This window comes from Cyprinus carpio, chromosome B11 (assembly GCF_018340385.1).
Source record: "Cyprinus carpio isolate SPL01 chromosome B11, ASM1834038v1, whole genome shotgun sequence".
NCBI lineage: Eukaryota > Metazoa > Chordata > Actinopteri > Cypriniformes > Cyprinidae > Cyprinus > Cyprinus carpio.
In genome coordinates this window covers 10,612,867-10,638,781 of record NC_056607.1, presented here as the reverse complement: position 1 = coordinate 10,638,781, position 25,915 = coordinate 10,612,867, and the positions used below count along the sequence as shown (strand labels likewise).

Genomic DNA, 25,915 nt, shown 5'->3' with positions numbered 1-25,915 from the left:
AAAGATCCAAGAGTTAAAACTTGTGGTGTGCGTTTGGCCTAACTGAGCCTTGAAGTCCTTTATGCATGATTTAAAAAGATAGTGAGACCTGTTTTTTTACTGGGAGGAGAAAGTGTGTTTTTAAAGAGAAAATAGGAGGGATTTCAGCCATTCGGGAGATTGTGTTTGGGGTTGGAAAGGGTGCAGAATGCAGCTGGGGCTGGCCCGCAGTACTGAGGGCTTTGTGATTTGTAATTATGTCGTGCTCCGCAGGCCTGTAGTTTTGTACCCTGCCACAGAAAGACTCTTTGTGGGGCAGCATAACGTGAGCAGACTGTGAAAACCCTCAGAGAGAGAGAAGTATGGCTGCAGCCCTCAAAGATCCACCCACATAATGAGAGAGAAAGTGAGTGAAAGGTAATTCAGCAGAGAGCCTACGAGTCTTTACGATCATCTCAACTCCACTGTGACTCCTCAACCTTCACATTTTGATGTTTATGCCCGAATGGGATCTGATGGTCTGCCACACGGCATTGTTATTATTATGACGTTGTTCGTAAAGGTTTTCTTAAGAATAGTGCGGCACAGTGCTGCTGTACCTTTGAACAGTCTATGTCAGAGCTGTTCCTCCACTGCTGGGCTAATCATTAGCTTGGGGCAGCTGTGTTTCACACCACTCCAGTTGCAGGAGATGGGACACGGCGATCGATAATGGCAGGATACACAGCTACCTGATTGTGAGATCTCTAGGGCAGTGAGAAGTGCATGAGAGAGAGAAGAAAGTGGCGAGAAGGGAAAAAGATAGGATATAAAACCATATACTTATGTGGTTTTTCTAAATGCTGTGATTCAGTGTTTTGCAACAGGTGACAAATAACGTGTCACGTTCTCTGATGTAAGTGAACCACAATTATACGGTTGCGTACTTTACAGTAAGTAATCACGGAAAATAACAGTTCGGTTGTATTCTGCTTTAGCAATAAAGTCATACAGGTTAGAATTGATATGAGGGTGAATAAATGAGGAGAGCTTTCCATTTTTGGGTGAACTGTCCCTTTAATGAAATCCACCACAAAAAAAAAAAAACAGTGCTTATTTCTTCACAATCTTGCATCCATTGAATCCCAAGCCTTGAGTGCAAAGGTTCTTTAAACAAGAAAGAAATGCAGGAAACGGGGAGCAAGGGCAAGAAAACCATGTGATTACACAAAGCACGTAAGAATTGAGCTGTGTAAGTTCCAGAGAGAAAGCTTGTAGAGGCTGTCTGGAATAAAAGACCTATTTTATAGTCGGCACGAGCGCTGGAAACCTGAGCTATTCGAGGTTAAAGTGCAGTGATTCTAACTGCATGCACATAAGACACTGTGAGTGCCATTAACATGATGACCCAGTGCCCCATTCGTGTTCTCACACGTACTCGTGCATGTCAGTTGCACATATTTCATAAACGACAATCAGCTACTCAGATTAAAGCTTGCTGCCACTGTAATAGAGTTGGCTTCTGGAAGTAAACATCCCACTGTTTTTCTCCAAAGAGTAATTGATTTTTAACGATAACTTTGTTTTTGTTACTCAGTGGTACATGCTTTTTTGTAAGCCATTCTTTTACATTATTTCAATTTATTTCAATGTTTAATAGCAGAATTTGTGGCAGAAAAACTACATTACCCATGATTCTGCAGAGAAATCTTTACTAATCACAGAATTATGACAAGCAAATCCTGCTAAATATCTCATTAGTGCTCTTAAATTACTTAAAAAAAGCAAAAAAATTACAATTATATTCTGTTACTGTATGTATAATTAACATCTTTAAATCAGTAGTTTTATATTTATCTGTCATTTTTAATTCATTTGCATGCTTTGTGGGCGTTTAAAGCCATTTAGAAAGTTACAGTGTCTTTTTGTCCAGTTTTTCGAATATTGTTATTCACTTCGTAGCTGATTGGTTTGGTTCATGTCTTGTTACCAAGACATTGTAAAATCCCAATGGGAAAACCCATCTAAGGTTGCTGTAAAAATGGACGGGCAATGTTGCTGTCTATAGGCAGGGGTGTTTTGAATAGGGAGTTTTAGATGGTTGCTTACTACTTTTTTCCTTGTAAACATTTATCACGGTTGTTCCTGTATTTGGTTGATACCCTAGTTCAACTTGAATGACTCTGAGGTTAGTGATGTTCTTTTTCCCTTTAAGCTCCTTTTAGTCTTTCCCTTGGAAGCCTGGAATTTCAGTCTGCCACACACAGACTCACACCTCAACCCCACAGAACTCCCTCCTAAATTGAGTTTTCCTCGCCTAGCTCTTGTAACCATGGATACGGCTACAGGAAAGCCGTCTTGAAGGGTCTGTCAGTGCAGAACTTTCATTAAATGAAATTAATTAGCAACTGAAAACTTAAACGAGATTGCTTATGCTAATAAAACGTGCCTCTGATTCAGAAAGCAAGGCTTAAGGTTTTTTTCTTTTTAACATCAGCTGGCAAAGTCATTATCTTCTGTAATTTATACCGTGAATTCTTCAGGATGGTAATGGGGAGCTATATAGCAGTTGAATTCTGCTTTAGTCGTTTTCTCTTTCCCTTGGGTCACAGAGATAGTGGCTTGACAACATTTCCTGGCAGTTTTTGCTCATTTTGATGTTGTTTTTGTGATGTTACACACAAATCCTCAGTATCGAAGTAAAGGAATTTATTATCAATTGATTAATTTTTGAAATGCCAAACAATCATAAAACTTGTTTATATGCAACATATTCACTTTCTTAAAAGTCCTGTTGCAAGAAAATTTAGCATTCTTGGAGCAAAGAGCTGAGGAGAATGTTTAATTTTCAGCATTGCCTTGTTTATACGAGTTACAGAAAACCGGGCACCTTGCCTTGAACTCCTTGAAACAATGGAAAGTCAAATGTCTGTCTATTACACTCTTTGTCCTTCAGTCAGGCGTTCTCAAGTTGCTCGATTTTTTTGCTTGAGGTTGAATAAAGGTGGAAGCGAGTGTGCCAAAATTGACTGAAAGATGTTGAGTCAGGGGTGTTGAAAACTTGTTGCAGTAAGGTACAATACAGTGCAGAGGTGACCGTCTTTAGCGTTATCTGTGTTATAGTGCTGTGGAAACATTAATGAAGGGCGGATATTTTGTGCTACGCTAGCTGGCATCCAGAACAGGAAGGGTTGGGGCGGAACCCTCACGCAAGCTTCCTGTTAGGCAGGAAGTATGTTTGGATAGTGACACCGTTTCACCCTAGCAGTGATCTAAAGCAAATAGCTCTCCACAAGCATCAGTTATGATAAATGAATAACAGACACCAAATCACATGCACAGTATTTTCCCCTCTCTGTTAGGAAGACAGTTCCTCCTTTTAGTTTATACACCAAGGAGATTTGTCTTCTACGTTTCAAACACGTTGTAATTTATTATATAATAAGATTCTGCAGCAAACTTTTAACATTGAACCAACACTATGCCTGATGGGAAAACAACCAGAATCTACCAGGAACTATATTACAAAATTGTGACACCATCCTTCATCCTGAAAAGCGGTAATGAAATGTGTAAGGCTGGAGTTTTGGCTCTGTATAAATCAGTGTTGCACATGTTGACAGGAAGTTCTTCAGTTTGGCAATGTTTCAGGGTATCATATTTGGACAGAATGGAGAAGGATGGTCACCAAAAGAGCATGGGATTGAACTGGTAACTTAAATAGAATGTCGGTTAAAAAAATGAACCATCAAGGCATATTTCCTCCCACATATTTATTTTTGGTTTTGTTAAGCTTGTTTTTAATTCTCTCTGCTCATCTAAGCATTTCTGCAGAATCATTTATGGCTGACGTGCTGTGAGTGACACGATTTTACACTTCATTAGGCTTGGGCCAAAGTGACATCTCACAGATGTAATTAAAGATGTAAAAGTCGCTGTTGTTTTTGTTTTGCGCATCTTCTCTTGCATTCCACGTGATTTATTTACTACAGGGAATTCTGGAAATGGCCTTCCCTTCATTGAGCTTGCTTCGTCCAAATCAATGTGTTGAGAAGGGCTGTGGAGACGGAGTGGGTGGCATTTAAAAACGCTTTGCTGGTCACAGTGTGTGACTCTCTAAAGGTTATCGATGTCTGTAGCTGACCCTCATGAGGAGAGAAGAAAATGCAAAGGAGTCTTTTGTCATTGATGCCAATTTCCTGAGGTTTCTGAAGTAAGTATGAGAATTTGCATATTGCACCCTCCCCTTTCTTCTCTTCCTTAAATTTGAAATACTTTTTCCTCTTTAAATATTTTTCAATTGCAGCAGCACAAGGTTTGTCGTCTTGTCTCTTGAAAGGGACAGTTCACATAAAAATTTAAATTCTGTCATACTCTTGTGTTCGAAAAAGATATATTGTAAAAAAAAAAAAAAAAAAAAAAAGTTTGTCCATGCAATGAAAGTCAGTGCAGTGTTATTTTAGTTTTATGTATATACTACTATTGTATTTATCATATTTTGAACTGCCTTTTATTTTTATATTTTCAGTTTTCATTTTTATTTTAAGTTTTAGGAATTTAGTGGTGTGCTTTTTTATGTTCGTAATATTTTTATTTATACAAATAAAAGCTAAAATAAATATTTTAATACTTCAGCTTATTTCAAACTCATTCCAGTTAGTTGCCAAGGCAGAATTTCTGTTTTTCATCTAATATTTATAGCAGCTTAATTTCAGTTAACGAAAACAATTTTTAAAAGTTTTACATTACATTAACAACACCGCTCCAGTGTTGTTTTGGTCCCTGTTGACTTAAATTGTAAAGAGATCATTCTTCAATATATCATCTTTTGAGTTCCACAGAAAAAAATAAATAAAAAAATGCTGATTTGGAATAGTAAAAGAGACAGAATTTTCATTTTAGGGTGAACTAACCCTCAAGAAAACCTTACAAAACACTAAAAAGACTCTTCTTTGCAAGTCACAATCATTTTAACCACATTTTTTTGCATTGATGACGCCTTGACTGTTCTTTGACTCAAAACCTCAACTTCCCTTCAGCTCCTTTTAGCAGAGTGGCACGTTGAAACACACCCCATCCTCTTCCTATGTGAACGTTCACAAACCCATGTCAAAGTTTTTTAATGCAAAGTCACTTAAGGTTGTTTGTTGCTCAACAAGCTCAGTGTCCTCCATCACACTTCTATCATGTCAGAGATTTACCTTGCTAGCGGTAAATGACCGTATCTGTCCCTCTGTTTGTTGTGCCCTCAGACTAAAGCACGTAGTTGTGTTTTCACAACTAAAGACGACGGCGATAGCAATCGTTCGCTGCAGTAACCGCCAAAGACTGAGGCCCTGAGAACTTATCTGTAATCTTGACTCATTCTGCATATTATATTTCACATGCAGTATAGTAGATTTTACTTTCTCCAGAAAATGGGATGTCACAACTAGGACTCCATTGCTTACCATGTTTTAAACAGTCTTTGCTACATCAAGTTTTTTTATGCCACTTTTATCATGCCACTTGGCCACAGTCAGACAAGTGTTTCACTAAAGTCGTCATAGAAGTTTATGCTTTGATAAAATTGCATCAAACTTAATTTTGACTGTTGACATGCTAGCCCGGCATTGACAGCCCAGCTTTGACATGAGATGTTAAAATGCATTGTAATTGTTTTTGTATGCATATAAAGTGGTGCAGGGCTAGCTTGGCCTAGCTGCAATGTTTGTTTCCATGAGACTGCAGTGACGTTTGTTTTAAAAGCAAACAGGCCTGTTTAGGCGGGTGAAAGAGAGAGGGAGAAAGGCAGAAAATTGAAGTGCGAAGCATGAAGTGCTGGGAATAAGGGAGTTCATGATAATACAGCCATTCATGAAAGTGTTGACTGCGGCCAGCTGTTTGCACATTCAGCGAGGTGAAACACTTTTGGACTTCAAGCAGTGTTGTGTTTGGAGTTTTTGAACCTATGTGAGCTTTTTCTTGCAAGCTGTTATTTTACTGCGCAAGAAACAAGACCAAACAATCCTTCCTAGACACATTCTTTGTATTATTAATAGCCCATTTGTGACGTAGTGTACAGCTGTTCTTCTTTCTAACAGAATTCAGATGAATTTGGTTGTTTTTTGGAAATGTATCCTTTACTGGGATTGCTTATTTACTTCGTCTCCCTTATTTCTCAACAGTCCAAACTAGGGGTGGGTGATATGGAAAAAATGTCATATCACGATTCACGATTTTGTAATGTTGGTTTTACTATTTTGCAAGTTGTCTGAGCATTACAGCCAAACTAATTTCCCTATTATAAAGGCAAACCCTTTCAAGGTAATGAAAAAAAGGCAGATATTTAGGCCAAAGTTCGCTAAGATAAAAATCTTTGTCATTATTTTATCTTTATTTAAAAATAAGAACAAAGATACACATTACAACTACACATAATATACCAATAAAACAAACAGTGCTTTATTTTCAGGTCCAATAGGTGTATTTAGAAGGAACATTCAAGAAATTGAATGAACAAATATAAAAATAAAATACTAGGCCTATATAGACTGATTCTTAAAGCAACTGTAGTTGCTTCAGTAAAGTTCTTCAGTCACGAGCAGTGAAGGTTTTTTTCTCTTTACGTTTTTTTTTTTTTTTTTTAATGTTAAAGGAATAGTTCACCCAAAAATAAAAATGATGTCATCTGTCTGTCAATTCTGTAATAGTGTTTCATTTTTATGCCATCATTTACTCAAAAATAGTTTTTAAACCTGAATGAATTTCTTTCTTCTACTGAAAGTAAATGCTATTTTGATGCTCTTTAGTTGCTGGTCCACAGTGACTTCCATAGTATTTTTTTTCCTACTATCAAATTCAATGTGGACCAGCAAATGTTTGATTACCCACATTCTTCAAAATATCTTCTTTTGTGTTCAGCACAAGAAAGAAATTAATACAAGTTTGGGACAACATGAGAGTGAGTAAAAAAATGCCAGAAAATAAATGTTAGGCTGAACTATACCTTTAATGACAGTCGGCTGCATGTTTAGTACTGTCCCTTTAAAAGCTGCACGCATCTAATATACAGGCACGTATCAGTTTTTTCTCTCAACTGTTTACTTTCATTTTAGACATAACCAACTGACTCTTTATGTAAACCTTATGTGTTTTGACAGTATTAGGTCAAAAAATAACTTAATTCAGTAATCAGGTGCTGTTTGACAGGCTTTTAAGTGCCCGTGCTTTGGGTATATGTGCTTAGAAATAGCAAATGTCAGAACAGAACGTGTTTGAAATGTTTAACTGGCAAGGATTTAAAATGCATGGAAATAATGTACTTTTGTGATTGTGAATATGTGCAGTGTCCTGTGCGAGTGACTCTACTGCTGAGTTAACACTGATGTGAATGTATGTGGCGTTGTACAGTATCTTGAGACGGCGGCGCCAGAACTGCAGCTGATAGAATGTGCGCTGTAGCGTGATACTAGAATATTTCTTCAAAAGCAAATCGTGGAGATGTTTTTATCATCCACAATCAAAAATCGTCATATTGCACACCCCTAGTCCAAACTGTGGCAGTTGTCAGCTGCATTTGAAAGAGAGGGAGAATCCTCAAAAGGAAATGGAATAAACAAAAGAAGAGTGAAGAAAAGAGAGCATTAGCAGGGTTGAGGGCCGTGTAAGGTTCAGGGGAAGGTTGTCTCAAACAGTGCCATCTCTGTTAGCGCAGTGGGGGGCAATCGCTCCGTATTCCTTGTGCGTGCTGTCAGGCCTCTCCACTAAACCATTCGGCAGGTGCAGCTACACGTTCCCCTTGCTGATCTCAGGTCAGTTATATTGTTTTGTTTCAAAGCAGTGAGCAGCAGGGTTTTGGTGTGTGAAGCTTTTCCACGATCAGGGTGCATACTGCAAAATATATATTTTGGCTTGAAAGTCTGTTGTAGATTTTTTTTTTTTTTTTTTTTTTTTTTAAACCGTGCAATGTATTTAATAGCAATAATTTACTGTGCAGGGTGTCCTTGTCTGTATTTTTAGAGGTGTCAACAATTGCAAACAGCAAAATGCACATAGCTTCTCTGGGGCAAGCTTGCACTGTCATTTTTTTATAAATTGCATCAAAACAAAAGTACTGTTGGATAACTTGATAATTAAATGTATAAATGTGGTACCAAATAGTACATGACATGCTTAAGCACAGATGGGAATTCATTTGGGTGGGTAAAACTATCAGTTTTGAAATAACTATATATGTATATATTAAGGCTGGGTATCGATTTATCATTTTTACTAAACAACATTGATTAAATCCCTTAAATCCCAAGAATTGATTAGTTAAGCTTTGTGCTTCATTATTTATGATATGAAACAAAGGCTCAGATTTCAAATTCTGTCCATTTTATAGCAATATTCAAACAATAAATGCCATTTTGGCGCTGTTCGATGTGAAGTGACAGATTACTGTATCACCTCAGTTCAACAAGAAGCAGTGCGAAGCATACGTAAACTGATCTTTGCTTTAATACCAGTCACAGCATGAAATAAACATGAATGAATGTCCAAAGGTATGTTAAAAGAACAGTAAAATGTACCAAAATCTGTATCCTGTCTCATGTAACTGCTTAATCAGTGGAAAGATTCACCCGCGGAAAGATGTCAGCGTTTAAATGTTGTCATTTATGTGTTACGTAACGTTTACCTACGAAACTATTCGGTGACCATAAACTCGTTAGTCAGCTAGAAAAATTAACTCTAGAAAGTAGCATTTTGCTAAATATATTATGCACCACATAACATATTCATTATCAATTTATGTTTGAATAAATCCTTCAAGTTTTAATGACAGCCACCAGTAAATGTTTATTTTTCAAAAACATAATATTAATTTTTATGTAACGTAATAAAAATCAGTTAACTGTAACCAACTGACTCGTGTATGCTTGTATATTTTACAATGTTAGTTGAGAGATCTTTTTCCTTGAGAAATTTTACCTTGTACTGTACATGATATATCAAAAATTAGTATCGAATTGAATCGGAATCCTGTTCAAATATCAGTCATACAGTGCCTCCTTGAGCATTAGTGGCTGCCTTTTGAAAAAGCAAAAATAAATAAATAAATCATGTCGTTCCTCCCCACAGTGACTACATGATCCTCCGGCCCAACTTTGGCTCTCAGGACAACTGAGAATTTTTTTTCCCCTATCTGTAGTTATTCTTTTAGCTATATTTTTAATCTTTTAGAGGAAGGTGGTATATTAGATATAATGTGATATGGCATCTGAGCATATATTTTCAAAGTTAATAAATGAAATGATGCTTTAACAGAGCCTCAAATAATAAATGAACATTGTAGGTCTGATGAGACCTTTTGCCCTTATTATAAATATTTTTACTCTGACCACACCTCTTTCCCACTGTTCTCTTTACATTTCCTGTGTTTTTTTTCTTCTGAATTTAGCTGGGTGAGGTCACTATGGCAATGTAAATGGGACTGAACTTCCTGTGGTCGGACATGTTTTCTTTCCGAGAATTCGGAAACAGTAAGTCCTGTAAAGCATTGATACCTATTTACCAATCTCACCAAGGAAATTAAAACTTGAATGACAGGAACAATCAAGAAATATTGACTGATTGGGCTTTGCTTGTTTGTCACAACATATTGTTCCTGTAGGCCGAACTTGCGTGTGCATCAGGGGACAAGGCAGATTAGGCTGTTTTGAGTTCGCTTGATGCTAATCGAGATACAAACATTTCTTCTCAAAGCTCCCAAGTTCCCAGTACCGATCGAGTGTAGGCCCCTGAGAGAGGGCTGGCCTGTTCCCAAATCATTGCTTCTCAATCTGTAGTGTGACGCAGGAGCCATTAGCATGGCTTGCCAGGCAGAATGTTTACAAAAGCATCACTGAGATGAGAACTGGACGTATTGCTTAGTTTGAGCTGTCTGTTTAAACCTGAGGCATAAATAATTAATCATATGAGGCAGATTAAAGGTGCTGGAGTTTTTAAATTACTTATAGTTTCATTGCAAAGAGGGGTGTGTCAAATTGTAGGGAATGACTTGTGGTTGACTGATATGGATATTTCAGTGGCTGACGCTGATAATTTGTAAGTGGGTTGGCTGATGGTCTATACGTAAGCAGACTGATTTGCAACATCGGTAGCATACAAAATAAGCTCCACACATGACACTATGAACAATTAATATATTTGTATTAAACTCTCATTGTGTCGCACTAGCCTACTTGAAGTAAGACTTTTAATATTTATAAGTACAAAAGGAATTAATAAGTCATTGACTTTGGCTACAGGATAAATTGCATCAATTAATGAGTTTTATAGACCTAACTCAGTCACAGTCACGCATGCTGTTAGATGTGAGAGGAGAAAATTGATGCAGTTGTGTTATGATATTTCCCCAAGTATCAATATTTAATTTTAGTAGTTATTTAAAATGTGAAATTTTTTAATCGTATTTGAATTATTAGTTTGGCACAAACAAGCAATTAATTCATTCATATATAAATTGACTGGATCAATTTTGGACTTCACAGCGTTGCATAGGAAAAAAGGTTGATATAATTATTTTAACTTAATAGTTAAGTTAAAATAGTCTTTTCATTGATAGAAAAAAAAAGCAGTGTGCAGCAATATTTTGCAATACAAGATATTCTAGTTTGCATGGGGATTATTGTTCAGAACACAGATTGTTGATATTAATCACTTTACATTTGACCTCCATTGTAAAAATGAAACATTGATCTTATTTTTTGTTTTGCAATGACAGCCTTAACTGCTTTATTTTTATATTAATACAACATGTTAACATTTTCTGCCCAGCAGTGTTAATTTGATTAGAACTGCACCAATTGATCGGCCAGGGATTGGAATCGGACGATTTTCCTTATGATCGGCCCGGATTGGTGACCGGCCGATCAGTCTCACTTCTTTCTGATTTCGAGCTGATCCATTTTGTTACCAGCGGCACAGACAATAACGTCATGTCAGCCGCGCATTCTTGCTCTCTTCTCTCTGACGACCACATCTTTCTCACACGTCTCATTCACGCCAGTTAAATGGTGCTTGTATTGTGGATTATTTTAGTCATTCTCGCATGTTTCACCACTGATGTATATTAGTGTAGCGCACAAGCCGCGCTCAGTCTCAAACAGCTTGTGAGCCACAAATGCTAAAATGAGTGGCTAACTGTGCTAAAACATTCAAATACATACAAAATTATGTCAAAATGCCCATCTTGGTGAGAATACGGTTAAACACAGTCAGTTTTGGAACGTTAAATAGTTGAGAAAGAGAATGCATGTTGTGTAACAGTATATTGGGTCCGTGGATAAACACTTAAAGGGACCGCAGTCCAATATTCCTGCTGCTGTCTGTCATGTCAATCAAAGAACAAAAGACAAAGAAAATCACTTTCGGCTCTTGACTGAATACGTTTTATAACTTTAGTGGTAAGCATTAATTTGTATTTAATTTTTACAATGAAGACTACAGAAATTACCTTTGATAAAAAAAAATTACATTTAATTACTGCCTGGTTTAAAATACCACCTGTTTTTAAAGCTGCTAACCTAAATGAAAGAATGGAAGGGGTGTTAATATACACAGATGACCGTGGATAAAGGTGTTATTAGTACCCATTTTTAATTGATGTCAAATTGCATGTGTAGAAATGTTGCTACTGTGTAAGAGAAACAGTATTAACTCAGTTTCATGCTTTTTTTTTACCCGAATATTCAGAAGTTGAAATGAAATCATAAAAAAATTTGTCAGGATTTGGCCTTCGGGATATTATAATTTTATGACAGTTTGTCTTCTGGGAATTTCATGCGTTTCCCTACAGTGCCCAGGCCTTGTAAATGACTGGCCACCATCCATCTGTATCTAACCTCTGACAAGTCTCAGCCTGAGCTCAGGGTCTGGAGATCGTCGGCCCTGAGCCACAGATTTCTTTTGAACTCCGATTTCATTTGAAGAGATGAAAAGCAGATATTTTCACCTCTGCTTGCACCCTGTTTCAGATGTAAAAGAACAGCGTTGGTGCTTTTCAGGTTTTATGCATATTTGAATCCATTTGGATTCAGTTCCCTATAGGAAGTAGAGGTGAATTTAGTAAAAATCTCTTTAATATTTTAATATATCTCTTTTATATGTATAGATAAGGATTTTTAGTGTCTTTAATATAAAACAAATCTCTTTTTGTATCATATTGCCAATATTACAGATTGTTTAATTTACTGATTTGGTTAATATTGGATATACATTGGTTGATACTGGATTGGTTTCCACTGTTTTTACATTTAGATTTATCTTTGCTGTGATCTAACACTAACTTAAAATCAATATTTAAAATACTAATAATTAGGGATGCATGATATTGGATTTTGCCGATATCTGATATGCTGATAATTTCATTTCATAACTCATTTTTACCGATAGCCGATGCCAATATCTGATATATAATTATTTATAATTTTGGTTAGTTTTAACAAGAACTTATTTGTTAGAATTAAATAGTTATTTTACAATGACAGTACATTGAAGATTTGAAAATAGCTAAAAATAAACTATATTTTAATCACTGCATTTTTTATTTATTTATTTATTTTTTTTCAGTATGATGCAGTGGTAACCTTAACATTTTATTTTAAGATAAAACATCTGTAAATGGTCTAAAGCAAAAGAGTTGTAAAAATTCAGAAAGTTTTGTAGAGCTTTTGATTTGTTTAAAAAATATAACATATTACAGATTAATGAATAAATCAGTATATATAAAATTGTTAAGTGTCACGTTTGTAATTTTTTTTTTTTTCTGACCTTTAAATCAAAACATACTCATGATTTTATGGCATCAATTACTGCTTTATTTAATCAGATACACAGTCTAAATATTATTTGTGTATTTTGCTTTCATTTTATTAGAAGTAGGCCAGTAGCGCCCCCCCACAGAATTAAAACTCCTTACTGAGCGGGCATTAGGACCCAGTGAGGCTGACACTGCATGTCCTGTTACTGGTTACTCTATCATACATGAACATGACAATCTGTATCTGCATTCTCAGTTTAAATGCAGGGATCCAATCACCATTCAAGCAAAACTTTGCTTCAAGACTGAGCCACACTGCTGACGTGATCTAATCGCTAGCACACCCTGACCACATGTGAGTTAATGTACTCCTCTTATCGGCAAGACTTATCGGCATAATTTTTCATATCAGGCCGATATTTACATTTAAAGCCATTAACAGCCGATTCCGATGTTGGTGAGTAGGAAATAGGTCACTAAATCAACCATCTTCCTTATATTCACTCCATGCCAAAAAGTAGCACTTTGAGTTGGTGTTTGCTAATACATATCAAAGCAATCCAGAGTTTGGAGGCTACAGTGACTAATTTCTCTTCCACTGTGGATGGAAGATGATTAGGGGTCGTTTGTCGGGCGTAGTTTGATATGATAAAGCTCCCAGGTTGGCTTTGGGAGAGGTTCAGTTGAATGTCACTTTAGAATGAAATTGGTTCGGATCCAGATCATTAAATCTGAGACACTTTTTTTTAACGGATGGGCGCTTTTTATTTCACTTCTTTTGGACTGAAGCACTGCAACACCTGCTGAGTGCCATTAAACAGCTTGAAAGATCAAAGACAATTTTTAATATAACTCTGACTGGATTCGTCTGAAAGAAGAAAGTCATATACACCTATGATGCCTTGAGGGTGAGTAATTTATGGCCTAATTTTCATTTTTGGGTGACCTAACCCTTTAAGGGCAGTTTGGTTTGTGTGTGGCTGTCTGGAATCTTTTTTCTTCTTTCTTCTCTTTGGGCTTCAAGGCAACCTGGAGCGCCAGACAGACTTCTTCCTTTGATAGAAGCCCTTTCTGCCAGAATTAATTATCAAGCCTGGTGCTTGTGTGTTCTGTCCATTGCGTAAGTGTGTGTATGAACAGGCATCTGTCAACACTCTGCCTCGGTTGCTTTCTTACGTGCCTCTGCCAAAACGGCACAATAGCAAAGTCTGGCGCGTTACACATTTAATGCAGAATTGTCCTTGTATCCCCTCATCTCTTGGCTGAAGTGCCTCCGTCTGTGGAGCCTTTATTTAAAAATCCAGCATTTGTTGCCTATATTTGAGCTGAACCACTTTTAGGTAATATAATGATTGAACTGCTGTTCATTGTTGAAGGTCGTATCCGTGCCCCCACCCCCGCGAAGCGATAATGATATTTTAGTAATGCATTGCCTGGCATGGGGTAGTGGCTTGGCTTTATTAAGCTCTTCTCTATGCCTAGAGCAGGAATCAAACACAGGGCTTTCAGAGAGTTCAAAGTGCGGGGTACTTCACAAATGTGGATTAATAAAAGCTGAAATTAATACAAGTAGGCCTATGTTAAATTCTTTTTTAGAATAAATAAAAAGAAAACAAGTAGATATAATAGAAAAAGGATGATCAAATCAATTTCCTTATCTTATGAATCCAGATTTTTTTAATCTATATTTCTCTTTGCCTAACCTTATACATGCAGGTACAGTTCAAATGGGAACTACTCCTTCCTCTCTCTCACATTTCTTTTTTCTTACTTATGCTTTGTCGCCATTATCCATAATTTATTTCTGTGTGTCCAGGAAGCCAGCTCACTAATGGAGGTATGCATAATGCATTCGTCGTGCTTTTATTGGAGCCTCTGGTGGCCCAATTCAAGTCTGAGGCGAGTACAGCGTCTGTTCCATGACGTACTAAAATCTGGGCCTCACCATGGATTCAACAATACAACACATTAATAACTGTAGCACTATAGTTTTCAGTGTCAAATGATTTTCAGAGTTCTTCAGAAATGATTCTGATATGCTGATTTGGTGCTCAGGAAATGCGTTTTGCGTGATGTCGACCTGCAAATGCAGACACGATGGCTGGACTGCATTTACATTACACTGAGATCTGATCACAATGCGTCCTCAACTAGCTCTGGACCAGGACGTGCTGATCGGATAACATTCCGATCAGAAGCGCGTTTCAGGCTACAGAGTGTATGTGGACAACATCTGGACACATTAATCACAAGAATAAAAACAGCAAATACATGGCAATTGTAAGATTTGCTGTAATGTATCCGTTACACTCATCAACCCTAGTAACCAGTGTACTTCCACTATTTAGAGGAATACTCTTGTCTACAGAAGGAAGTCCAGCTGTACAGATTTTCAGATTAAGCTTTGTTGCAGCATCATTCTGTTCTGAAGTGGATGTCGGGTTTCCTTCTCTAAAACAATGGCAGCTTAAGTACCCGGAAGCATCTGAAGTGTCTTTTCACATTCATGCCTTTCTTGACTCATACAAGTGTCTGGTTGTGTATGTTTATGTCTGTATGTGGTTTATTGTATTGTACATGTGTGTATAGTTCATTGTATAGTCTCCGGACAGTCACATGCTTTTGTTCATTTGTCCTCTTTTGCAGCTGTGGAATTAAAGGGGATTTCCTGTTTGTGTAGTTAATCAAAGCAGCCGTTTTGATCTGTACGTCAGCTAGAAGAAACCGTCACCTCGGATAAGGGTTCACATGGCTGATTGATTTTTAGATGCTTAAAACATCAGTCATGCACATACTGTTCTCTCTCTGTCTCTCTCTCTTGAATAAATGCACACACGCTCTCACTGGCCAATCGCCCGGTTCTGTTTAGTCAGATCTGCAGCAAGATTGTGCTGAACACTTAGACTCCCCCCACGCATCCGCATTTATCTACGCTCATTCATCCCTGGTCTATAAAATTGAGAGGAGAGAGTCTTGATGGTAATAGGATGTGCTGGTTTAAAAAGTCACATGACTGTGAGAATTACTTTTGGAAATGACTAACTGAGATCTGCATACTCGGCAGACAGACCAGAAGTTGTTCTTTCTGCCCAGATCTAAGACTTTACCTATTAATGGCAACTCTGTCTGACCCCTCAGCCAGTGCATGGGATGCAGTCTCCAACCTTTTACTGTCATTTACGTATCGATCAGCGCAAACAGCACGGTTGCCAAGCGGATGAGAGCTGAAACTGAGGCTAGTGTTGCCTAGCCAGACTTTTATGAAGAGCAGACGGTCTGCTCAACAACATATAAAGTGACTGAACACAGTTTATTTTTTTGGATTTATCTGTAATAGCTTATACCCCTAATCCTAACTTGGGCCCTATGAAATCTGTTTTATTTGTTTCCAAATCTTTTTTTTTTTCATCTTTTTTTTCAGTTTCAGCTTTTTTGGATTCCACTTTGTTCTGTTTTACTATTTTTAGACTTTTAATAGTTAAATTAAAAAATATTAATCAAAAAGCATGTCTAAATCATGAAACCTACACAATTTAACAGTAATTTAATAAAAGTTTAACAAAAATAAAATTAGGGCCCTATGAAATGTTATTTTCACTAATTCATTTCTTTTTTAGCAAATTCTGTGATTTCCATTAATTTTCTGGATTCCATTTTAATGGTTTCATTAAATTATCATAATCAAAAGCATGTCTAATGTATTGATCTTATAAATAATTACGTTATTATTATTATTTTATTTATTTATTTTTTGTGTATTTGTTTTATTTATTTTTTTGTGTTGTGTATTTACATTTTTCTGGTAAATAAAATCTGGTAAATAATTTTTCTGCTAAATATTCCTTAAAAAGAATGTTTTAATAATAATTTTATCATTAGTAGTAGTACTATCATTAATTATTATTAAGGAATTTTGATTTAAGTATACTGACCTACTTTGATTTATTCATTTAAAATTTGGTCAATTCCATCTTATGTACTAGTGATGCGCGGATGGTGGTTATATCTGCAGGCGCTGCGGATAATCCATTGGTCTGGTAATAAAAAAATTCATTTTAATTAATTGCGGGTGGGTGGCGGGCAGATCATTTATTTGAAGCAGCGGATTTGAGTGATGTTTGAGCTCATCTGATTATCTATATATACATCTGTATATATTACTATATACAGTAAATTCCATTGTTATGACTGGATCTTGCGATTCCATTTCCCCACGCATTGTGGAAATCCTAGTGCCCCACCTAACACAATACAAATATCATAACTATGGTATTTTGACTGGATGAATGTGGATTAATATCATTATTTTTTATATATTTCTTAAATAGAATGCATCATGGCTGAAAATTCTACATGTTCTGTACTGCTTGTAGGAATAGACTTGAGAAAACGGAACAAAAAAACAATAACATTTGAAAGGTTGGGGTATGCCACATGCCATAGTTTTGAGGAAGCACTTGCTTTTTTGTGTGCAGTAAGCTTGAAATGGCTTGTCAGTGATTTGAAGGTGCGCATGAGCCTAAAGGTACCAAAACTGGGAAGAGAACAGCGTGTGTTCATATGTGATAAAACTCGTTGTCTGTGAGTTTTGCTCCGCGTTGAGGGATATAAATCTTTTTGATGCATCTGATGTGTTTTTATATGTGTTGAGAGGGTTTCTCTAGATGAGTTAGACTGGAGAGCTCAGAGGAGATCTGCCGTCTGCCAGGAGACTTCAAGGCCTCTGGGCTGCTGCTTGCTTGCTTTGAGAATTTCACACTTACACTTACACTTACACACACACACACACACACACACACACACACACACACACACACACACACACACACACACACACACACACACACACACAATGCTCCGTCCTTCTGCTGTCTGCCTAGATTAATGAGACCAGAGTCATACTTTGCCCAGCCAAACACACAAACTCACTCTCTTATTCACAAGGGCCCTGAAGGCAGGTGTTTAATAGATATTACTATGTGCATAACCTCTAACCAAGCAATTTATTTACATCAACATGCCTCTAAATGGACCTGTTAGAGTCATTCAACAACACTGTGCTTCCCTAATTAAACATATCATGAGCTGGCAGAAGATGCAGATGTTGCAGCTGGAGAATACTCAGAAATTTCACTTCTTTGTAGTGTTTATCCCTCATTGTTTTGATTGTTTGCCAAGGGCACATGTGATGTGGGTTACTGAAGTGTGCGTGTGCTGAGTGGACACGTGGTCAAAGGTCATGAGAATGACCGTCGTGCTTCTAAATGAATTGGTCGTTATTTAACTTTCACACATGGAGCTCAGACTTTTTCTCTTAAAGTCTGTTGAGGCAGGGGTCTTATTGATTTATCTCTCTTATTTAATGTCTTCAGCTTTATTAACAAACATGTGTTAGCCGGTTTTGCTATGGATGTGATACCTCAAATCACATGGTTTGTTGAAAAGCGGTGTGATGTTCCTTTTCATAGCAATTAGACCTAAAATTTTTATCTTGTAGAGGATAAAAAGACCTGCCATTTCATTACACATGACTTTCATATAAGGAGGAACATGAGCCAACGAGAGACCAGAATTTATTTTAAGTGAAAGTGAAAAGTGAAGTGACATGACGTGTAGCCAAGTATGGTGAGCCATACTTGGAATTTGTGCTCTGCATTTAACCCATCCAAGTGGACACACACATACCCGGAGCAGTGGGCAGCCAATGCTGCGGTGCCCGGGGAGCTATTGGGGGTGTGGTGGTTCTCACCTCAGTCGTAGTATTGAGGGTGGAAGAGAGCACTGCACATTCACTCCCCCCACCTATAATCCCTGCCGGATCTGAGAGTCGAACCCGCAACCTTCGGGTTACAAGTCCGACTCTCTATCCATTAGGCCACGACTGCACCACATGTTTATTTTTTTATATTTTTAATAATTTATATATTTTAACATTTGATTGATTGATTGATTGATAATACTTATTTTAATTATTATACCATATATATGTGTGCTATTGTATTCTGCCTTGGGAAATGTTTTCATTGTTTTGACCTCCTGCATCCTGGGTCTGTATGACCACAGATGTGGAAGTGTAAGGCAGGAGGAACTCTGGGCAATATCTCTCTCCCTCTGTCCTTATGGGATTTGGAGGAAATGCTTTCTGCTCAGACCTTTTGTTCCCTTATTCCCTGATCTAGGACCTGCTTCCTCCCCACCCACATCTACCCTTAACTGTTACAGGATAAAAAAGTTGTATCGTCTCGCCGCAAAAGGGTTAATGTCTGTCATCTTTTGGTCTTAATTCAGTGTATTGTCTTTCTTTCTTTCCTTCTTTCTTTCTTTTGGTAATTAATTGTGAAATTGACTAGCAGTTTTCAGTGCATATCTCGGTCACCAAAAAAGTGGCAATTAACAAAAAAAATTGTATAAAGAAAATTAGGCTTGTTTTTAGAACCATCGAAGATTTATTTATATATTTACTTCATTTTAGTGACATTTCTGACTGTTTTTTTGTGACACATTTTTTTTGAGCAATTTACAAGGGTCTTATTCCCATCATTACTATAATATAAAACAATTATACAAATTATACGAATTTTAACATATTTATAAATTATTTGTTCATTTTACTCAATTTTATTTGGTTTTTAATTTTTTTTGAAAAATAGTCCTGAAAAAAATCTAATGTACTCTTAAGGTAATAGATTAATTATAATTTAATAATTTTGTTAATTATCAAAATTAAATATGTTTTGGAGTCAAGTGTAACCTGGTCATTTCTTCATGATATTAACCAGTGTGGGTATTATATGTGATATTATATGTGGTCATGGCATTGAGAACTTCTTCATTCCTGTAGTTTTGACATCACTTCCTCCAGAGTGGTCATGTAAGGAGTATATCATCCAGGTGGATGCTGCACACAGGTGGTGGTTGAGGAGATTACCCTCCTTCTATGTAAAGCGCTCTGAGTGCCCAGAAAAGTGCTATATAAATGTAAGGAATTATTATTATTAATTATAAGGAAATACTGACTAACAGAACTGGAGAAAGCCAGCCGGCATAAAAGCTGGAATATTTAAACATCGCACCATCTGAACAGCCTGTCATACCAGACCAGACCAGACCAGACTGGTGGGTGCAGTCCAAGCTAGCCAAGACAGACCGCAGGCTAAGAACAAAGAACGAACCACCCTAAATTATAGACAAACTCAACAGCCTGATTAGGAGTTCATTACTGCTGCTTCTGCTGAGCTTCAAAAATCTGACATGGCTCTTTGTCCAACTTTCAGAGCTGTAATTTTAAGAGGAGACAAAATGATTGAAGCTGGAAGTGGACTAGGTTGTTAACGCCTCTGTTTGATGCAATCATATTCATCCTAACAGTGCAGTGGGCCCATGCAAGTGCTATTATATTCTGTCTGTGTTTGCTGCCTCCCTTCTGTTTGAATGAAGAGTTTTGCAGTGCTGATGGAGGCCCGGGGCATTAGAGGCTCTAACTGTGTGTGTGTGTGGGTGTGTGTGTGTGTGTGGTTCAGCTGTAATTGTTGTGACCTAAATGATGGTAAACAGTGACATTGCTGTCCAAACAACCAGAGCCACACTCACACTGGCCTCTTTGTCCTTCTCTTTCCGCCCCCTCTGACATACACACACACACACACACACGGACCATTTGTAGCCCCATAAGGGCCTATAGGGAGCAGGATGGCCCCAGGCGGATGGGACTGGCATGGATTTCCCTCCTTTGGTGGAAACTGGGGAACTCTGGGACAATGGCCACGTGATGCTCTTTGGCATCTTAGGAGCCGGATGAGGAAAGGGTCTTTTGTTTCTATTCTGCGTTTCCCAACGTGTTACATCACACATCCACTAATACACACGTGTGAGATGTTGTGGAAGTTGTGATTTTAAATGCATGCTAATGTGCTTTCCAAAAAGCCTCACTTATTATTCCTTCTGGATTGACCACATCACATCGAGAGTTTCGAGATGTTTCTTCTTTTTTAATATTTTAATACATCTGTAATATTTCATACAGATGTCTTTGCAAGTTACTTGCAATTCATGCTGTTTTTTTAAGGGTTGCTTTTTTAAGATACTAAATCAAGTTCAAAAAACTTTTCAGGATGTATCTAGATGCACTGCACTGTTTAATCAAAAGAACATAGTAACATGGTAATAATGTTTACCCAATATACTATATACTACCAATATACTACCCAATATAATGCTATACATTTTCATCCTTAGAATATCACGTTGTTAGCTTAGCTTCGCAACATTGTCTGTTGAAATCAGTTGTTCTAATTTCAAGATGCTGCCTGTGTAGTGCTAAGTTATTTTAATGTCCTGCCTTTGCTGTCTTCTAAGTAGCAAGTAAATTTTAAACAGAGCTTTTGTGTGTTAAAGTTGGCCAGCAGGTGCAACCAAGCTGTAGACATGCACAGTCTCTGTTTATTGTCAAGGTTTTGAAGGTGTCTTGCCCACAGACCAATAAAAGCTTATTTACTGAACACACAAACTTCTCACTACGTCACCAAGGAATGGTGTGTGTGTTGGTGTTTCAGGTTTTACAAATGTGTGCAATACCTTGTGAAACCACCAAACAAATGTGCAAGACATTTGGACTTTTGTCTCACTCGTGTACAGAACAACATTTCTGAACTCTATCGATCTGACTAGAGGGCGATGATCCAAACTTGGGGGGAAAAATTAAAGCCATAAATAAGCAGACAAATAAATTTTTCAGACAGCCCAATAAATGGCTGACAGTTTTATCCATTTACTAGATATAAACAGGGACATAAAAACAATCACACTCACCCATCTGCGGGGCATCATCAGTCTGCGGTCTCCACCAGAGCATTGATCAGGGTGAGCCGCATCAAAAGTGTTTGTTTTAACAACAGCTCTGTCTTTGCCGTTTCATTATCCAGCGGTGGTTTGAGCAGGCAAATAACATTATAAATGACCCTAGAGGCACTGCAAGGATGTTCAGTGCTTATTAAACCATCACTTCATCAATCCAAAGTATTTGGTGTGAAAGTGTGCGGTTGTATGTATTGTGTCAAAGAGTGCATGATTTCTTGTTTGTGTTATTTTTTTTTCTTTTACAATTATGCTGCCATGAAGAGTTTCACCACAATATTGTGCAATATTGTACTCTGCACAGAGAATCCTAATGGACTTTTCTTGTCCTTTGTTTCAGCTCTTTGACTTTGCATATGTTTTAAGGGATGCTTAGAATACATATTACAATGCTTAGAATACAAATTACAAAGGAAACTGCAAGATTAGGACTGCAAGATGATAAAATAAAATGTGGATATTTGATAGGGTGGGCATATAAGCCATTCATCCAGGACACGTCCTGGCCAGGATTTTAATATTGCCTAAAACATCCAAAGCAGTTTGACCAATAACATGCAGGTATTGTACATTATTGACCAATCGTAGGGCTGCGCATGAGAAGGGAAGATCTACAGGGAATGATCAAAGCGATGCAAATATGTGCACATGTTTGTTCGTTCGTTTGACTTGAAGCATCGCTGCGCACCGGTCAAAAAAGACACCAAAGTAGGTGCGAGAGCGATTCGAAAGCATAAAGAGCCGTCTGCTCTGCTCTCTATAGCTTTCATGAATCGATCAGCACAGTGCAAACAGCCGAAACCTGGATATTTTAGGCAATATTAAAATCCTTGCTGGGGCGTGTCCTGTATGAATGGCGCATTTGGCCACCCTAATATTTGATGTTTAGGAAAAGCTACTATATCCTACCCTTAAAATTATTTTAAACAACATTTATCTTATTTTTGTTTTTGAATCAGCTGATGACTTTCTGAATTTCATGTTTTTTATTTTACTTTATATTTACTTTTATTATTTGCTTTATATTAATTTACTTCATTTTTCCTGAGCATGTACACAATTCACTATGGCAAAGCTCTGATGTACTGATATTAATTTTAACCTATAACCCTATATTGTACCCCTAAAACTATTTTAAATATTTTCCTTATTCTTAATTTTTTAATCTAATCCTATTTTATTTAACTGAATTGTTCAGCTCTGACACAGCTCATAAAAAATTATTATTAAAAATATTTAATTTAATTATTTATTTATTTATTTTGAATTTGATGGTGACTCCCTGAATTTAATTTAGTTTAATTTAGGTTAGGTTATTATTTATTTATTTTAAAAAAATATTTTTAATGAATATTTTTTTAATTTGTAATTAAAAAATACATGTTTTTGTTAACTGCCCATGTTTTTTTATATCATCATAATCATTATCATTATTATATATATATATTTTTTTGTTTGTGTTGTTTTTAAAGGCTCTCTTCGGATCAGATTATTAGTCTAGCATCAGGTTATTAGACTAGCCTGCGAACACTACAACAGAAGAAAAAGGAGAAGAGGGAGATGCATTTATTAAGTGAACAGTCAGAGAGATCACGCTTTGCTTGTGGAGGCCTGGAGATTCCTAGAATTTGAGCAGAAAGGAGCTAATGCCTAGCAACCGCACCACAAAGGGCGGAGAGCTGTGGTCAAGTCTGTCTGCTGGAGCAATGAATACAAAAACCCAGAGGACGAGTGAAGTGAGAGAGCGAGAGCAAGAACTTAAGTCTGTTTAAATGCGATTAGATGGATCACATGCATGATCTCAGCCTTTTAAATAGGTAAGTTACTTGCTTTTGATTTCATAATGCAGTTGAGAGGCCGTAAAACTGGTTAAGTCATGGTCAAGCTAGAAACTAAGACAGGCAGGGTGGACAGAGACAGATGTGTACTGTGGTAACCTGGGTCGCAGCTGCAGCAACAAAACGAATTATTCTCGTTTCCACTGTGAAGCTGTGTTCCTCAGACCATAATGACCACAAAAACTCAGTCAACCTCAGCCAGACAACCTGGCTCCGGATCAGGAGTGCACACCTGAGCTCACTGGCACGTCACTGTACTATATTGGTGAGCTCTCATTAGCGTAGCCCATGTTGTCATTTACACACCCACGCCTGCCCTCAGATCTGCAGCCGTGTGATGGGACCAATGCAATGCAAAAACAACACCTGATACCTGATACCAGGTCTTTTGCACGCATGTGGAGGTCTTGAGTCTGTTTGGGTTTAAAGTTAAATTAAATTAGTTAAATTTACATTTTTATTATTATTTATTTATTGTTTGGGATGTGCAATAATTATTTTCAGATTATTCCAATACCAATAATTCGTAGAGTCTTTACTACTGCATTTATTTTTTCTAGTACAGAAAAACTGGAAGTGAATAATGATGTGCATGAGCTCATAAAATGAAAACCGGTCAGGTTTAATTGGTAGTGTGCTGAAAATACAGGCCATTGTGTAATAAATGTTCTTTGATACAGGAAGAACCCGGCTGCCATCCCAGTCGAATCGCTGATCATGTTTAAAATTAGTTTCATAGGAGATGGCACACGATTTTCAGTTCAGAGACACTGCGAAGAATCTAAAACCGTAATTGGATAAACTGAAGAGATGTAGCGTGCTTCCATGTGTAGCTCATTTATGATTGTTTAAGAGTTTTTCTGGTAATTCACGATTACTGTTTGGTTGAGTTCTGCTCATGTGATGACCTTTAGTCTTTTGTCATGGTTTAAAAGCATTCCGTGGAAGTGGTGCCAGTTTTATTCACAGACAATAACTAAAACATACATGGCCACATCCTGCAGGTGCACATCGCTAGATGTATGAACACTAATACACAATAGACATGTTGAGTCATACAGGCTTTTATTTTCCCATGAGGGCTATCCCGTCTCCTGTCTGTCCTCTAAGGCATTGAGCACAATGCAAGTTCACCAAGTATAACAAGAACTATATTAGTGTCCATACACAGGGACGATAAAATAGTTTTTTTTTTATAAGTGTAAACTACTGTAAATGCTCAGGCTTCATAAAATTATGGTTGTACCACTGATGTCACATAGACTATTTTGACAATGTCCTTACTACCTTTCTGGGCCTTGAACGTGTCAGTTGCGCTGCTGTCTATGGAGGGTTAGAAAGCTCTTTGGATTTCATCAAAAATATATATTTTTTTGTGTTCCGAAGATGAACGAAGGTCTTACAGGTTTGGAAAGACATGAGGGTGAGTAATTAATGACAGGAGTTTTAATTTTTGGGTGAACTATCATTTTAAAGTTAGATCATGTAGCCGTAGCATTTATTATAATAATAATAATAAAATAGTTATAACCTTATTTTTCAGGAATATCACACAATTTTTCAATAAAAATGCATTTTTAAGTTTTAATTTGATTTGAATTTAAAAGTGTTTAAATTAAAAACTTTTTTTTTTTATTGCTTTATTGCATTTGATAACTGTTTTTGATAAGAAATTAGTATTAAATCATTACATTTACAATAATCATTATCATAAATCATCACACTGATAAAGTTTTATGAATTCAGGTGAATACACATTACTTTTGATTATTAAAAATAATTAAACCATTTAATCTGAATCCATAAACATTACAACTGAAAAAAAAAAAAAAAACTGGTTTCTTAGGGCCCTATTATAGTTACAATCCTTGGTGTGAAAAGCCCTTTACACCAACTTTCTAAATGTGCAGTGGGAGCAAAAGTCTCTCAAATGAAAGTTACAAACTGATGCGTGACGGAAGTCTGAACGGCTGCCGTCTCCGTAAGATGTGGGAGAACTGATTTAGCATGTTTGAGGTGTTGACAGCAGTTGCTCAAGTGTGAAGTCGTCTCTTCACGTAGATTAAGTGGATGTGAGTGTGTGGCACGTTGACAGGTGTGCTATCACTGTGATTTTGAAATCAGTAGGCCATCTTTTGACACACACACAGGCTTTCTTTACTTTTCTTTTTCAGGCTTTCCTTTTTTTGTGCATCTTCGGATACCATTTCATTGGAGTTTGAGGGCAGTTTTCCGCTCGGTTTGCAGCGTAATCCGTGTGTTTAGAGTTGTGTAAGAGGGCCACAGACTGACGGCCGGGGGGCAGTGCTACATCTCAGAGCTGCACGTCATGTGACACGAACACGCTCCCCAGAGCACAAACATGTGCCAGTCCGTATCAGATACGCCATTGTGACACGTAGATGTTTGTTTTTGAGATGTTAGAGGGTGCTTGTGAGAGCTTGTTGATTCTAGCATATGGCCGTTATGTTTTGTGTGT

The 25,915-nt window shown here is 37.1% G+C and overlaps 1 protein-coding gene across 1 annotated transcript in view; it reads left to right on the top strand.

The window, feature by feature from the left end:
* The window catches only part of LOC109069213 (guanine nucleotide-binding protein G(i) subunit alpha-2-like), a 62,319-nt gene that overhangs the window by 20,319 nt on the left and 16,085 nt on the right, over positions 1–25,915 (top strand). The gene's annotated exons all lie outside the window — the stretch shown is intronic.